The sequence below is a fragment of the Dreissena polymorpha genome, chromosome 5, assembly GCF_020536995.1.
Source record: "Dreissena polymorpha isolate Duluth1 chromosome 5, UMN_Dpol_1.0, whole genome shotgun sequence".
NCBI lineage: Eukaryota > Metazoa > Mollusca > Bivalvia > Myida > Dreissenidae > Dreissena > Dreissena polymorpha.
In genome coordinates, this window is record NC_068359.1 from 37,202,331 (window position 1) to 37,218,753 (window position 16,423).

General features: G+C 35.3%; 1 protein-coding gene across 8 annotated transcripts in view; it reads right to left on the reverse strand.

The window, feature by feature from the left end:
- Window positions 1-16,423, reverse strand: part of LOC127881595 (dedicator of cytokinesis protein 3-like) — a 173,845-nt gene that overhangs the window by 44,304 nt on the left and 113,118 nt on the right. The gene's annotated exons all lie outside the window — the stretch shown is intronic.

Genomic DNA, 16,423 nt, shown 5'->3' on the forward strand with positions numbered 1-16,423 from the left:
TTCACTTATCCCTCATCCAATCAATAATTGGCACCAACTCAGTACAATTCTTCTGGGCAGGAGACCATCAACCAACTCTCTCCAGTTCCTAGAAATATTGCTGCCAACTATTGGCTTACCAGATATGCATTAATTACTCCAATTTGAAGAAGAACTATTTAAAGTCCGCTAATAAGCAATAATCTTTTCAAATGATAACTTAAAGCTGGCAACCTCTCCCTTTCAAGTTTTACAGACAATGTGCTTGCTTCAATAGAGCAAACATATGTTCTCTCAGTTGCTACAGATATTAAAATCTACAGGCAGTCTTAAAATGCCTCAAGTCATAACGGCAATGAAGCTAAAACAGTGGAAAAGTAAACAAGCCAAAGGTGTAAACTATTCTGGCAGGCTTCTATGAAGAGGTAAAGTATTTAATTCCAGGCCATCTGCCCCCCTTGAGGCATTTTATATGACAATAACCATGTGCAAAGGTGAGGGTATTGCTATTTAATATATGGATTAATGTCCCCAGAACATCCTTTATTTACAAAGCCTCAACAAATCTTCCTAATTGAGGTTCCAGCCCAACTCAGGTAAATTCGCCTTAACAAATCTGCCTTATTAAAGTTCCAGCCCAACTTCAAGTAAATACAATATTTAAAGAAACTTCACATGCAGATTTTGTTATTTTGAAAAATGTCATTCATTATGTTTACCAACAAACCGATCATGTTTTGAATATCTAAACTAATTATTACAACTGGAAAAAAAGTTGAATACAAATTATTGCCTACCCCAGGATTTGAACCATAACCTCTGGAAGCAAAAGCTAGAGGTATCTACCACCGCACCATGCAGGCTTTATTATTGTTCAATTAATTATAAACACTATGTTAGTGCAACACTTATTTACTAAGTTATCAAGGCATGACAATTGTTTGAGTTTTTACCGACTTCAAATGATGATTATCCATTAACAAACAAATATTTTAAGCAATTTTCAAGTTTTTTTTCGCTGACTTAAACTCAATGTTAACAGTCTTCTTTTTTTTTAGAATCTATCACAATTATTTTAAAAATCATTTTGAACAAGTCCCTTTAAAAGTAAATGTTTCACAATTGCTTACGCTTTTGGGCATTCAGCCCGTTGGATAAAACAAATATCAGTTTGTCACCATTAGTAGGTACCATATGAGATTGTGAAGACTTATTTCAGAATTCGGTACATGAAGACAGAATCTCTGGAAACCATTTGTCTCATTTTATTGCTTTAAATTTACTTCTCAAATGCAGGAATACCAAATTCTTTAGGATTGCAAATTGAAAAGACAGGCAGTTTCTAAAACAAGAAAGATCAAATAGCACTTTTAGAAAAAATAGTTTCCTGTTCCATACAAATTAACTGAACTCTGGAGATAAAGAAGAATTAAAAATGCAGGAAAATCTCTTTCTTCTTGCTTGGGAATTGCAAAGACTGGCAGTTTCTGAAACAAGAATGGATAAATTGCATTTTGAAAAAATATAAAGCATCCCGTCGCATACAAATTGACTGAACTCCGAGGAAAGAAAAGAATTTTAAATGTACTAGAGACAAAAAATATATGTGAAGCATTTTTTAAATCCTTCAGATAAAAAAAGTTCATAATGAACTAAAACAAGAGATGTGTTTGTCAGAAACACAATTCCCGTGTGTATTTGAGATTTATTTACAGGTCGTCCAGCGTCTTCTCGACTACAGATGTATCGACCTGCCCCTGTGACCCTTCAGGGGAGAAAATGTCATTAGTACATAAGATTGCTATTATTAATTTAAAAAATGAAGCAGTATATAACTGACGGTATGTGTTATTATTTCTATCTACCGCTAATAGTCCAACGGAATATTATATTTTATCTAAGTAGCTCGTGTCGCGCAAAAATTTAAACACGTGCAGTCGCACAACAGGAGCGATTCCGCTTGGAGGCATCAACAGTGAGACGCGATTAATGATAAGTGGGTTTTTGTAGGCCGCTATTACCCCTGCACTTAGTTCTAGTCTCTGTTCAGCGTGTTTAGGGCATATAAAGAAAAGATGTTCAAACGTGTTATGAATGTTGCACTGGGGGCAGAGGACAGTTTTGTAATAGTCGCCGTGCAATCTAGTCACCCTTAGGCGCATGCGCAAGTAAGCCCTGTCCTCCCTTTTAATGGGACTATAGATGTTAATCTTATGGCTAGGGTTGGTTAACAGCGGTAAATTATGATCGGCGCAGTACATTGACCATTTGTGATCCTGTTCATTATACCCTTTTTGGTTAATGATTGCAATTAGTTCGCGCGCGCTAGGCTTTAAATCAGAGGGTAGACCTTCATGGGAACCTATTCTGGCAAGTTGGTCAGCGTGTTCGTTACCTGGAATGCCTACGTGACTCGGGATCCATACGAATTGGAGAGTGATATTGTTGTTTGCTAGTTTTGTGATTCCCTTTAATGTTGCACATATTAGGTCGGGACGCGTTTTCGATGATCCTGCATTAAGTGCTTGTAAGGCGCTGAGAGAATCGGTTAATATCGCGTAGTTTGAGCGTTCGTGAGTTTCAAGTTCGTTAAGCCACTTTATGGCGCTGTTTATTATAGCTAGTTCGCAGGCAAATATAGACAGTTCTTTATTGTATTTTACCTTGCACTGATGTATAATGACATTTTTGGGTTGATACACTACAAAAGCCGCGCCTGCTATTTCAAGTTCCTCATTTTTGCTACCGTCAGTGAAAATCTGGGCGTAACCCATATTTATCTGTTACATAGTTTTGAGCTATAGAGCCACTGTTTGGGTCGTTGTCGGATTTTTTAATTAATGTTGTTAGATGTAAGTCAATATTTGGTTTTGATAGATTTCTTAAGCTAAAGTATGTAGGTTCCTGAGTTTTAATGTCAATAGTCTCATAATATTTGCCTAGCTCGAGCACGTTCTGCGCGTACGGGAGACCACTCTTCTTTTTCCTTTTTTGGTAGGCCGGGTCTTCAGTAACACTAAGATTAATTGGGAGGTGTGGTCCCATAGATAGCGTGCGCGCGCGGTATTTAAGTTGGTTAATTTGCCTTTGTTGACCCAGTTCTATCATTCCACATTCAGCGTGCAGCAGAACGGTGCTTGTAGATTTACGTGTACCAGTTATAATTTTCAGTGCCGTATTTTGGATTACTTGTAATTTATTGAGTAATGTGTCACTGGCTGAATTGTACGCAATGCTTCCGTAGTTTATTTTTGCCCAGATAGTGGCTTTATAGATACGCATAAGGGCTTTTTTATCCGTACCCCAGTTGTTTCTTTGGATGCATTTTAGAAAGTTGAGGTCCTTTTGGCAGCGTACAACTAGTTTAAGGATGTGGTCTTTCCATGTTAAATATTTGTCAAATGTCATACCCAAAAAAGTAATGTTGTCAAGAAGCGGAAGAGGAGCACCACATAGAGTAAGTTGTGGGGAGTTAGGGGTTTTCTTAGATCGAGTTGCTTTACGTGCATTGGCCGCTACTTTTTGTGCACTGGCAAGGAATAAGATTGCTTGGGTTTTTGTGGGATTTATTTGGAAGCCATACGATGCGCTCCAGTTTTCTATTGCAGTTAGGGCTTTTTGGATTTTAGTAATTGCTAGATTCGGCGATTTTGATGTGGTCCATATTGCACTATCGTCTACAAAAAGTGATAAATTGATTAGATCAGTGTTATTTTGTGAATTATGTGCCTTAATTTCTCTGTCTAGGGTGTTCATAGTCACGGAAAATAATATTGGAGATAGGACACTACCTTGGGGACAGCCGTTTATAGTCTCAACTGATTCTGATGTCGCGTCATGCAGTCTCACTTTTATTTTACGCGTTGTAAGAAAAGCTGCAAGCCAGTTGAGCATTTTACCCTCTATTCCTAACGTATTAAGTGTTTTAATGGCGTTTTCGTTCCATAGTTTATCGAATGCAGCTGTGAGGTCTAAAAATACGGCTGCTACGGTTTGACCGAGATTTTGGGCTCTTTTAATATCAGCTTCAAGGCGTACTAAATGATCTTCGCAAGAGTGGTTAGATCTACAGCCCGATTGGACTTCTGAGATTTTGTTATGTTTTTCTAGATACGCGCAGAGTCTCGGTTTTATCATTTTCTGCATTAGTTTGGTGAACGTAGAGGTTTAAGAGATCGGCCGATATGAGGCTGGAGAGTCTTTAGGCTTATTGATTTTAAGGATCGGAATTATTGTGGCCTCGTGCCATTCATCAGGAAGAGTACCTTCAGACCATGATTTATTATAAAGGGCAAGTAATTCTTGTTTCCCCGAGAGTGGAAGTTGTTTAAGTATCTTATAATGGATGTAATCGTCGCCCAGCGCGCCGTTTTTGCATGTAAGGAGAGCTGATTCGAGCTTGAACAGGCTAAAAGGAGCATTGTACTTGTGAGTTTTTTCCTCGGTAAGAGATTGTAGCCAGACAGGAAATTCATTTTTTGTTTTTATTTTCTTTGCAATAAATGTTTCAGAGTAGCCTTCGTCACTGCTTACTTTTTGATAATGTTGTACCAGGGCAGAAGCTTTATCTGCGTTAGATACAAGAACTTCGTTGATAACGAAAGATAGGTGTATTAGTAGGGGGTCTGCCTTGCATGCGCTTAACTTGATCCCATAGTTCTTTGCTAGTTGTTTTATGTGAGAGATTATTACAAAATTCGTTCCAGCTTTCTAATTTAGCCTTTTTTAATACTTGTTTAGCACTTTTGCGGGCTTCCCTATATTTGTCATACATAGGTCCGGTTCTGATTCGGATACATTTTCTCCTACATTTTTCACGATATTTAATGGCGTATGTGCATTCTTGATTCCACCATGGTACAGACCGTTTGAGTTTTTTAGGTGTTTTGCTTACAGGGATTGAGTTATCAAGCGCAGTTTTAAGTTTTGTTATATAGGATTTAAAGTAAGAGTTGGTGTCAGTATTATCTACATTAGGAAGGAACTCATTATTACACTGAGTTTTAAAGTTGTTCCATTGTTCAGGTGTGGCTTTGTGTATTTTCCATTTGTGTTGTGTGGACGGAAGGGTATTCTCTATGCTTGTCTTAATGTTTATTATGATTGGAAGATGGTCATTTCCAAACGAGTCGTCAATGACATTGAAATCGCTTATAGCTTAAAGATGGGCTGAGGTAAGGGCTAGATCGATCGCGCTGTCGGGTTGATCTTCGCGATCAGACAATCTCGTTATTTGACCGTCGTTAAGGAAGTTTATGCTGTTATTGTTAATTAATTTTAAGAGATTTTCAGAGTTATCGTCGCATCGTGGATCACCCTCGGGGTTCCAGCAGGGGTGTTTTAGATTGAAACCGCCAACAATAATATTATTCTTTCTATGTTCAACTGAATGGAAAATTTTTGCATAATTTTTACACGTATTATCTTTAGTTTGAGCATATACGCATTGAATGCGGAATGATTGGTGCTTAGTCAAGTACAGTGTGAGGGCACACGATTCAATAGGGCAATCTTGATCAATGTTTATTGTAGTAAATGAAATGCCCGATTTTACATATATTGTTACCCCAGTGCCTATAAGTTTTTCTCTTTGTTCACCTCTCACAGGTTCTTGATATCCTTTTAAATGAACTTGTCTGTGATTACTTTTGTAGTTCGTTTCCTGGAGACATACTACATGCACTTCGTTGTTATTAACATAATTTTGAAGCTCGTACATTTTTGCATTTGAGTTATGGGTAACCCCTCGGGCGTTCCACGACATAATTGTAAGACTGTTTATATTATGAGTATGAACTGTCGCAGACATTGAGGGTTTGGTGTGTTAAATTGACCTAACGTACGGGCTTAAGGCTACTGGATTAACTTAATATATTCCGTACGCGTGGCGAAAGAAGACCGGAAACGGCGGTGCAATCGCGTGTCCTTTGCGGAGGCTATGGCGCATGATCGGGGTCGAGCTGTAACGGGCCATGCGTAGCCGGTTTCTATGTATATTGAAGGGAGAATACGCGGGGTGGTCGGATATCCTGTGTCGTTGCTGATGATGGCGTTGTTGCCTAGGTTGTTGTTGTTGCCTTGTTTGTTGCGGTGATGGTATAGGATTGAGCATTTTTTTAGGGTGATCTGAAGTTTGTGAGCTGGAGGGTAGCTTATGCTGTTGTTGTTGCTGATGGCGGAATGTATGTTCAACATTGTTTGTGGCTACAAAAACACAATTCCCCCTATTGCGCCGATTTGAAATAAAATTTCAATTTATCATTTGGCAGGTTTAGAAATTAACTCCCTTTTAAAGCTTATTACTTCCCTTGGATTGTATTTTTTGACTTTTGACCTTGAAGGATGACCTTGACCTTTCACCACTCAAAATATGCAGCTTCATGAGATACACATGCATGCCAAATATCAAGTTGCTATGTTCAATATTGCAAAAGTTATTGCAAAACTTTACTGTAAGGTTTAAGTTTTGGGACAGAATGACAGACGGACAGGCCACAAACAATATGCCCCCGATCAATCGATCCGGGGGCATAAAAAATAACCATTAAAACTGTGTTTCATAATTTGATAATTGTTGACCATGGGACGTATAGTGGTAGGATGATTGTCTATTTAACGTATCAAACTTCTATGACTGTGTTCAAAACACTTTGAATACTGTTTTCAATATTCCTTTTATATGATTATCCTAAACCCTGCAGAAATTACAAGCTAAAGTGAATACATTATTTCATTTCTCTGCACAGTTTCTTTTCAGCTGCAGAAAAAAAACACAGACAATTAACAGTCAATTAATTTTATCTCAGCATGGTAACACCCACCATTGTGTAAGAAATCAAAGCCATCATTAGCAGCCACAGAATCTGCCCTTATCTCAAAGCCCCCAAACTTCGCCCCCATATGGCAGACATTCATTTTCTCCACAGGTTCTAATTGGCTTCTGACTGCCTCAAAAATGTGATTTATATTTGCTATACATTCAATATAAAAATACAGCTACAGGTTTTTAAGAGCCAGGTATTGGGCAAAGGAATAAACATGCCAAAGACTGCTCCAAAAATAATTTGAATGATTTCCTTTTTTTCCTCCTGTGCAACATTTTGACAGCTTCCTTTTTATTGTCAGGCATATTAATTTATATTATAATTATAAAATGGGATCATGACTGATATATTTAGTGAGGATTTAACAACACTGCTCAAACAAGTTTGCAGTGTATGTTTGAAGGAAATAAAATAAAATACTTTTGTTTGTTATAAAAACAAAAATAATATATCAGGAAATCTAATGTAATGTCTATAACTTTCAAGTAACAGTTATTAAAAAAAATATTATGCTTTTTCAAATAATTATTACCCTGATCCTTAACTAAGCTTTAAGTAAGACAAATATATTGTTTCAACAATTTTGTTGGCAACATTAAAAGATTGTTTTCATGATAAACACAATATAATTTTAGGAAAAATGAAATTCCAGAAACAATCTGAACCATTTATCTTTCACTGAAATTCTTCTGATTGAAGGACGTTCTTGAATTTCTTTATGAAGGCTGTCAAAACAATAACAAACAAGCATTTTCCAAATAAAGATGGACTGATATAAGACAGACATTTTGAAGGTTCCCTACATCCACTTATATTTCGGTGGCCTGGCATATTTTGACAGGAGTTCCCTGCAGTTTTAAATGTCATACAAATCTGACACTTCTTATAGTACTTCATTGTGTTCAATGAATAGTAACCGACATATTGTATACAGAAAAAAGTCCACAAAAAGGACGAAAAAGTGTTCTTTGGCGCGGCATATAATTATGTGATGATTGGCATCTACAGATCCTCAAATACGGGGCCTATATTAACCAACTGATTCTAAGACTCAAGTTTTCTTAATATTCTTAAAATTCATATGTGCTATAACTATTTGAAAGTCAGCTCTAGCATAGCAGGTAACACATCTGTAATTCTGTGTTAAGAGCAATATGTAAATGAAGTAAGCATACAACTAAGCCTGTATATTCAAAATGTGATGTATTTTTATTTATCCTGTCACATGCCTTTAAATCAGCCCGATAACCAGGTAACCTAATATCCCAAAAGATATTAGGCTAGATGACCACGTTATCTCGAATATCCGTCAGTTGCTCTTCGCGCATGCGCATGCCTGTACTATTTCCTTTTAATAAAATATACTTATTTCAATTTAAAAAAATACAAAATAAATGTAAAGTACTGTTTGTTTAAACATTATTTTTTTAACAGCATAATTTAGTCTTTGTGTATTGAATTAATAACGATTGACTCGATTTCTGTGTTGTTTAACAAGATGAAAGCTAGCGAAGCGTTTTGCATGACGTGACATCACAATATTTTAGTCGAGTGTTTTTTTTCCCATATTAAATATTTAAACACAAAATAATCGAAAACTAGATATTTTAGAAACATTTCAACGAATGTTATAAATGTGACAGGATAAATAGAATAATAGGTTGGTGACGTGGATGGAAAATGGTTATCTGGCTCGTCGGAGGATCTTATTGGGTGAGCCGATAACTTCCTCTGACTTGCCAGATAACCATTCTCCATCTACGTCACCAACCTATTATTCTCTATATAGTCCAATTCTTTATTCTTAAGTCTAAGAACGAGTTAGCAAATACGGGCCCTCATTGACTTTTAAATTAATTGATACTTTGAATGTTTTATATTTACGCTGTTGATACACGTTATTTTTAATAGAACAATTCATCAAGGTCATATCAATTGCACCCTGATATGCACTTATACATATAAGTTTTATATTTTTGCTTTTGATACATTTGGAAAAAAAAAGAACAATTTATCAAGGTCACATTAACTGTGCCCTGACATGCACTTATAAGTATCCCGGTAACCTACAACCTCTAAGTTCCAGTGCACAGGTCTGGTAACATTCAACTCTTGAAACCAAATTGAAGAATAAGAAATTAGATCTTTGTTTTGGTTTAAAACCTACATTGACTGCACACATGGTTTCTTGTTAATAGCCCCTTAAACTGCAATTGTACCACGGAAACTGGGCCAGTGTGATATCAAATAGGGGTCATTTAGTGAATGGAACATTTTCAAGGTCACTGGGAGCATGCTGGGGTCATGTAAAGCTTGACATAGGTTGTTATGGATACCAATGTACATCCTAAAGCTAGTGGCCATTACTGGGATATCACAGATTCTGCCGTAAACATAGCAATCAAAGTCAAATTAATAAAAAAAATGTATATAACACAGTATTATGTGAAGTTGGAATAAGACATCAATTTGGGAAATTTATTGTGTTTTTTCAACTGCATAATTTGCAGTTTTACATGTTGTATGTATTTAGTTTGACAAATTATAATTATAATAGATACTTGCATATATAATATCATCATTTAAATTGATTTTAATTCAAAACTGGATTATTCATTGATTTAAAAAAAAATCATAAAATGAAACTGTGTCCATGAGGCACATAAACACTGTTAAAAATTCAGTTAAAATTATAAAAATACAATAACTGTTAATGAAAAATCATGGAAATTTGCTTATTAAGCTTGAAGTATAGATAAAATATTTCAAAACTAAATTCAAATCATAGAATGAATAGTTTTGTTTGAGAAAATCACCAAAATAATGTCCATTTCCAGTTTGATTTCTTATTCCAAATTCACATAATACAATGTTAATATATAATTCTAGGATAGCAATTGAACACATATTTCCTGTTTAGCATTAAAAAAGAGGACTTCTAGCCCAAACAAACCACAATATACAACATATAATGTTGGACAGAGATGAAGCTGGAGAGCAGTCAGAACTTCTGGTATTTGTGAGAAAAATATTTGCCATTCTTGTAAAAGAGAAATATAAGGGTGAGCGAAATCTTACCGATTTGACTCAATAATTACTGTATGTACAAAAAGTAAATAGCAGTTTTCCATAAGGCATGCAGGAAAATCCAGATCCTGCTAACACTGTTCCATCAAGCTTAACGTAAACAATTATAAGTGAAAGCAACCTCCAACTTTCAAATAAAATCAAAGCGCTGAAGGCACTGAAGATGTTCGCTATTGCATAATTTAGCACGCAATTCATTTTTGAAAATCAATCGCAAGTTTGAAATGAACACATGCCATTCAACTTTATTAAGTGTGTGTCGTAGCGCACGGGCCGAGTTTTGTGTGCACTTTTTATCATCCTTATTATTTCATAGAAATAACGAAGACAAAATAAAAACAACATGCTTTTTGGAAGTTCTGAAAGCATAGAAAGTATGATGAAAATGGTAATGATAACTTAATATAAAGAAAATGTGCAGTCACCATCATATTAAATGAATATTTTTTTCTAATATCAAATGACTATCACACCCAGAATATAAATTCATAATGAAAGTTCCGTGTACAAAACTTTTGATTTTTGACACCATATACAAATTCAAAATATACAACAATCTTCCTATCTTGTATATGGAGGAATAAAAGTATATAAACATTGCTGTTTATGCTTAACTTATTACCCGAGCAGTTCACACGGTGTCAACAACGCTAACATAAACATAGGTATAGAGCACTAATGCGCTTTTAGGCGTAGCTGTTTTAGTTTTCATCTTAGTGACTTTTACATAACGCCAACAGACACGCATGAATATTTTCGAATATTTAATAAGCTGATTCGAGATACAACCTCTGAATTTTTGCTACATCACTGCGTATGTGCTCAATTCAAAGGATGTAGCACTGTTCAGTGTACGGAATTCCGGACTACTCTCTGTATGCTCAAACGACACAAATTGTGGCCCTGTTACAATTACGCGTTACAATCCATCTCGCAGAATTTCACTTTCGCCTCCAAGATGAGTAAACAATCATTAGCGAAATAGTATAGTGTCACGATAAGAGAAAATCGTCTAATTATCATACCACAATGTTTGCCGTACTTGGTCAGCACGTCTGGAAATCATTCCTTAATGTGTGGATAGGCTGCCATTATTAACAAGTTTGCTATTTTCAAATCAATTTTGTATCAAAAAGCATTGTTCTTAAATGTGGCATTTTCAATTCGCAATGAGATTTGTAATGACCCTCGTCATGCGAAAATGGGTCTTATTCCATATGCGCCCATCATATAAATAGCCCACTCAGCTATCCCTCCTTCTGGTAAGGAGAAAAATAACATATTGAGTAATTTTAAAGCGAACAGCATCCCCTATGGCCTGACTGCGCAAAAGCACATGTTGGGTTTAACAAACACTTGCCGAAACGCATAAGACCCATTTTCGCATGACGGCGCTATTGACGTGTGATTTAAATGTGTCGAAAGAAAACTGCGTTTAAATAAAATATAAACATACGATATATTTCGATAGTGAAGAAAGATACTCATAACAAGGCATATCAGGACACATATGAAGTGCTCTCCCGTAGTATATTTTTTATTTACTCACACTAATGTGTGGTTTGACAATGCTAACACACATTTCATGCGGTGAATATGCAGCTTACAAGTGAAAAACACAACACAATAGTTTAACTTTTGTTTAATTGTATTTAATTATTTAGAAAAGTAAATTGCTAACTTTATTTCAAAGTCAGCGTATACGCCGACTACATTTTAAAAAGACATTTATTGTTATAAATATATTTAATATAATATATTAAGTTGTTTTCGGTTTTAGCGATTAAAAAGCATTTTCGAGGTTGCCTATAGTATGCCTGTAGTAATTGATGAACTCATATCCAACTGTCTATGTATTGAAAACTGTGAATATAAACAATCTTAACCTTCTACTAACCTTCTACTATTGCATTCGTATTATTATTATAAATTGTTTGTTATATTCGGGTTTAGCAATTAGGAAACTTTTTTTTGTCTATCGTATATAAATTGAGAATATAAATAAGCGTCAACTTTTTCCCGAATCTCTCAATTTACTACCTGTACTACGTCATTGAGTTGTATGCGAGAGCGTAACCTATTGCGTTGTTATAACCCATAAACTTTCCTTTGTTTATCGACAGGCGCATCTATTAATAGCCTCATATCATGAATGCCAAAACAACCGGGAAAAAGAACCACGTGACCAAATAGGACGCAAAACGCAAATACCATGCGACTACGACTTTTATTATGTAAGAACGCTCCGCAAATCCTTTGAAGTCGGAGCCTTGTGATTGCTATTACGTAAATAATTGACCTCTAACTGAAGTAAGCAAAGGAAACGCAGCACCTAATTGATCCATTCCTTCTATATGCGAAGGAGATTGAATTTTACTAATGTATGGTTTGCCTATTATAACATACATTATAATGCGGTAAATATGCGACTAACAAGTAAAAAACACTATAATTAAACTTTTGTTTTGAATTAAGTTATTTAGAAAACAAAATTCCAAACCTTATTTCAAAACAGCAAGACTACATTTTTTAGGGAATATTATTGTTATATTTAAATGTTTTTTAACAGTTTCATCGATAATGAAACATTTTTGTATGTTGTCTATCGTATCCCTGTAATAATTGTTTAACTCGTGGTCAACGTATTATTAATTGAGACCTGTGAATATAAACAAGCGTAACCTTATACTACTGCGTTATTCTCACACGGACTCCCCTTTGTTTATCGCCAGCCTCAGATTTATGAATAAGCTGAGCGAAAATACTACGTCACGCACACGCAGCAGAAAGTGAACTATTTTAATCATTCATAAACAATCTCCTCCACGACACGTACAATACGATCATCGTTTATTGATTCTTTTCTATAAAACACCGTTCGAAAATATTGAATGTAACACTATATTAATATAATGTTTCCATTTGTGAATACACATAATTGGAGAACTCAAACCTCTTGCATAAATTATACAACTCTTTCTTGCGCGGATACGCAAGTTGGTATTAGGTTAATCATACCTAGGCCGTATCGATCTGAATTTCACACTAAGCACTTTAGACGGGCGCTAAAGCGCCCATCTAAAAACAACAGCATATTACCCAGTAGCTTGAAATCTTATGGAACCGGTCAATTTTTCTGGAATGCTACATCTCCTCACCTGTTTAGTGTTAATTCACAGATTACTGGAATGGTTGCCAGAAAATGTCAGCAAAAAGTAAATATTTGTCTGAAATTGTTGTCTTCATAAGCCAAACCAGAGTACAAAAAGGTTTAGCAAGACAAGCGTGAACATTCTGAGGCGGTTTCCCAAGCTTACAGTCAAAATTTAGAAAGAAATCTAATACAAATATAACCGAGTTCTGTACAAAAGATCAAAGTGACTTTTATATATCGTTTGGTTTTTACAGGGCTATTTGCAAGGAAAAGCGAAGTTTCTAAGATTCAGCCTTTTTTTAAAACAAGAATGCCTTCTCTTAAACAAAATCTCTTGAAAATATTGCGCCAATTCGAAATAAAAATGAGTAGTGCTTACTATTAGTTTCTAACTGTAACAATTCACACGCTGAAACTTTTGGACAACAAAGTTTGTAACTTTGTCAGGTAAAAAAGATGCAAACTTCTATAATAATGATGAGAATGTATACTCAAGACTGTTTGAAGATTTGAGAAAACATTGTAACAAGAGCACCGCATAACGGGTGACACGCTCCCCTACGGTGCAATTTTGAATAAATGAAAACTTGTAAGAATTTCTTTTCTTTTTGAGGTCACAGTGACCTTGACCTTTGACCTAGTGACCCCAAAATGGGTGTGGCATGTAGAACTCATCAAGGTGCATCTACATATGAAGTTTCAAAGTTGTAGGTGGAAGCACTTTGATTTTTAGAGCCAATGTTAAGGTTTTAGCACAACAGCTGACGTCAGACGGCGGACGGTACGACGAGCTTTCTATGACAATACCTCGGGTTTTCTCCGAAAACGGTGAGCTAAATACTGAAAGCAAGGGGCATAGGCCCTGATGTACCCACCTGAGGCTATAGCCATCTTAAAAAATGTCTCGTCTCAAGACAGCCATATTTTTAATTGGACAGACCTCATATCTCAAAGTGTTCACAAGCTTTTTCTTCCACGTGATCTAGTGACCAATTTTTTTCTGTTACTGACCTAGTTTTGAACTCAACTTCTTCGTTAATATGACCTAAAATAGCTTCTAGCAAAATAGCTTTTGACCCTTTGTTACCCAGTTTTGAAACCCAACTGATACATGGTTGTTGAAGACCCATGATGGATGACCGACAAACAGCGATACAAAAAGCAAACAAAGAGCAGGTTGTGCTCAGGTGAGTGAATCAAATTGTGTGTTAACCTATCCAATCTCCCTTCATACAGGGCTTCATGATCAGGAAAAAATGTTCTATGTCATCTAAAGAAATATAAGGCACATTAAGTCCCTTATTCCACTTTTGTACACAAAACTCCACATATGTACAAAACAACATATGTGTTTGTCAGAAACACAATGCCCCCTACTGCGCCGCTTTGATTAAATTATTTTTTTTCATTATAACAAATATTACTTCCCCTGTGAAAATGATCTGTACCTGCCACATGATAAATAGAAATTATCGCCCTTTAAAGCTTGTTACTTCCCTTTGATTTTTTTTACCTTTGACCTTGAAGGATGGCATTGACCTTGACCTTTCACCAATCAAAATATGCAGCTCCATGAGATACACGTGCATGCCAAATATCAAGTTGCTATCTTCAATATTGCAAAAGTTATGGCCAATGTTAAAGTTTTCGGACGGACGCACAGCCTGACGGACAGTTCAACTGCTATTATGCCACCCTACCAGGGTCATAAAAACCAAACCTTTATCTAAGAGTTATGTAGGTAGACTTGCACTTCAAAAATCAGGTAAATATCTGAAAGCGTTTCACACTAAAAACCCCAAAAAGTGTTATTTCAGAGAAATTGTTTAGTCCAAGGCTGACACTTAATTAAAAACAAATGGACCTGAACAAAAGTAAAAATAAAATGCAAATTCTTCTGTAATAAAATCCATTTTTCAAAATAATTATGCAGAGTTTTATTCCAAATATTTTTCATGTTCATGTTACATCTCTATTGTTTTACTTTAAACAATGAATCAGTATGCTGTCATATTTTACCTTTTTTTAGAAATGATTATCTACTAATAACTTAGCAAGACAACATAGAGATTTCATTACCACATGATTTTAATCCCTTAAGTCTTTATTATAACAATACCCATCCTATCCCTCCTATCAGCTCATCCTTTGCAATGTAGTCCTATCAGCTCATCCGTTGCAATGTAGCCGATATTATCAATTTTATTTCTTCCACTGTTTAACAGGATGTTTTAAAGTAATCCTGGTCAACAACCCCCAGCCTTTTGATCTCCCATCAATGTACTTTCACAATATGGGGTGAGATGGGAGGGCTATTATCATTATCATTTCAGGCTTTTAACATACACTTGATAATGACACTGTAACTGTATGGTCATGTTAACCTATCTTTATAATCCAGGCAGACAATACAGTTTGTCCTGTGCCTACTTTCCCATATAGCTCCTTGTACGACTGTATTATGTGAATTTTAAATAAACATTGAACTTGCTATTGACATCATATTGGTGATCTTTCTGAAACAAACCTATTCATTTAATGTTGTTAATGCTTTTTTTGGAATAATCAGCTATAATCTCACTATACTTTCAGTTTAACAAACACTTTTACATGGCTTTGACAGTATTTTTTATCATTTTAACTGTATTTTTAAACTATGTTCATTCACACATAAACATGGTTTCATTTATAGAGGGTTAAAAAAATCCAATTAAACTTTAAGTTTTGTAGTAGCTGTGTACAGTAAAAAGATGCAATTTTATATGCAATTGTCTATTTTACTTATAATGTCAACATTACTATATACAAGGGGTAAAACTGCATACAATGCATTGTTGAAAAAACACAAATGTACATGTATTTCAAGATTGACCTCATATAAATTCACATAAACGTATGTTTTATGAATATCTTACATTCAGTTGGGTGTTATAATAAGAATATTAATTTTATTAACAGAAAGCTACCTACACACAAAATTTCAGTGCAATATCTTCAACCAAATTGCAGTCATTGAGCAGAAACTGTCTCTTTGGCTTGTCACACGGCAGACCGTGACCAGAAACAACCAATTTACATCCACAAGGTAGAAGCTTGATCTAAGCAAAGTATCATCAAGAGTGTTCATTGCAAACTAAAGTTATTGACCAATTACCATCTTTTTTGATAAAGACACCTAGCTGTCTGCAATTTTTAATAATTCATTCATATTAAAGTATCTCCACTTAACGGAAAAAGAAGATAATTATCAAATAGATTTATATTATAAACAAATGATGTGTTTGTCAGGAACACAATGCCCCCTATTGCACCACTTTGAAGCCATATATTTGACCTTTGACCTTGAAGGATGACCTTGACATTTCACCACTCAAAATAT